We start from the raw sequence: 1,655 nt of genomic DNA on the forward strand, positions 1-1,655 counted from the left end.
TAAAAAAATTTTTTTTAATTTTTAAAAAAAATTTTTTTTTAAAAAAATTTAAAAAAAAAAAAAAGGAAAAAAAAATTTTGGGGAAACGGAAAAAAAATTTTTTTTAAAAATTTTTAAAATTTTTGGGGAAAAAAAAAAAAATTTTTTAAAAAAAAATTAAAATTAAAATTTTTTAAATTTCTTAAAATTTTAAAAAAAAAAAAAAATTTTTAAAAAAAAAAAAAAAAAAACCCAAAAACAAAAAAAAAAAAAACCCAAAAAAAAAAAATAACTTAAAAAATTTAAAAAAAAAAAAAAAAAAATTTTTTTTTTTTCCCCTTTTTGGGCCCCCCTTTAAAAAATAAAATTTAAAAAACCCCCCCCAAAAAAAGGGGGGAAAAAAGGGGGAAAAAATTTTTAAAAAAAACCCCCCCCAAACCCCTTTAAAAAGGGGGGGGTTTTTGGGGGAAAAGGGGCCCCCTTTTTAAAATTTAAAAAAAAAGGGGACTTTAAAAAAAAAAAAACCCTTTTTTAAAAATTTTTCCAAAATTGCGTTTAAAAATTTTTTTTGGGCCCCCAAAAAAAAAAGGTTTTTATTTTCCCCCGGGGAAAATTTTGGGGCGGAAGGGGGGGAAAAAAAAGGGGGGTTTTTTTTTTTTTAATTTTCCCCCCGGGGGAAAAGATTCCAAGTTTTGGGTTTTTTTTTCCCCCCCTTTCTTAACTATTAGATAGAGAAAAAAAAAAATTTTTTTTAAAAAAAAATTTTTTAAAAAATTTAAAAAATTTTTAAAAAAAAAAAAAATTTCCCCCCAAAAATTTAAATTAAAAAAAAAAAAAGGGTTTTTTTTAAAATTTTTTTTTTTTGGGGGGGGTTGGGGGAAATTTTGGAAAAAAGGTTCCTTTAAAAACCAAGTTTTTTTTTTTTTTTTAAAAATTTTTTTTTTTTTTGGCCCGGAAATAAAAAAAAATTTAAGGTTTTTTAAAATTTTTTTCCCTTTCCAGTTTTTTAAAAAATTTTAACCCAACCTTTTTAAAAAAACCCCCTTTTGGGAAAAAATTAAAAAAAAAGGGGTTTTTTAAAAAAATTAAAAATCCCCCAAAAAAAAAAACCTTTTTTTTTTCTTTTTTTTTAAAAAAAAAAAAATTTTTAAAAAAATTTTTTCAAAAAAATTTAAAAAAAAAAATTTTTTAAAAAATTTTTTTAAAAAAAAATTTTTTTTTTCCAATTTTTTTTTTTGGGGTTTTTTTTTTTTTTAAAAAAAAAAAAAAAAATTTTTTTATTTTGAAATTTAAAAAAAAAAAAAGGGGAAAAAGGGGGGTTTTCCTTTTTTAAATTTTTCCCGGGGGGGCCCCCCGGGGGGAAAATTTGGGGGGGGGGGCCCCTTTTTATTTCCTTTTTTGGGGGGGAAATTTTATTTTTTTTTTAAAAAAAAAATTTTTTTAAAAATAGGTTTTTTAAAAAAAAAAAACAAAAAAAAAATTTTTTTTTAAAAAAATTTAAAAAAATTAAAAAGGGTTTTTAAAAAAATTTTTTTTTTAAAAAAAATTTATTTTCCCAAAAAAATTTTAAAAAAAAACCTTAATTTTAAAATTTTTTTTTAAAATTTTTTTTTTTAAAAAATTTTTTTTTAAAAAAAAAAAAATTTAAGGGGGAAAAATAAAATTTTTCCCCAAAA

The sequence above is a fragment of the Homalodisca vitripennis genome, unplaced genomic scaffold, assembly GCF_021130785.1.
Source record: "Homalodisca vitripennis isolate AUS2020 unplaced genomic scaffold, UT_GWSS_2.1 ScUCBcl_1634;HRSCAF=5506, whole genome shotgun sequence".
In the NCBI taxonomy this organism is placed as follows: Eukaryota; Metazoa; Arthropoda; class Insecta; order Hemiptera; family Cicadellidae; genus Homalodisca; species Homalodisca vitripennis.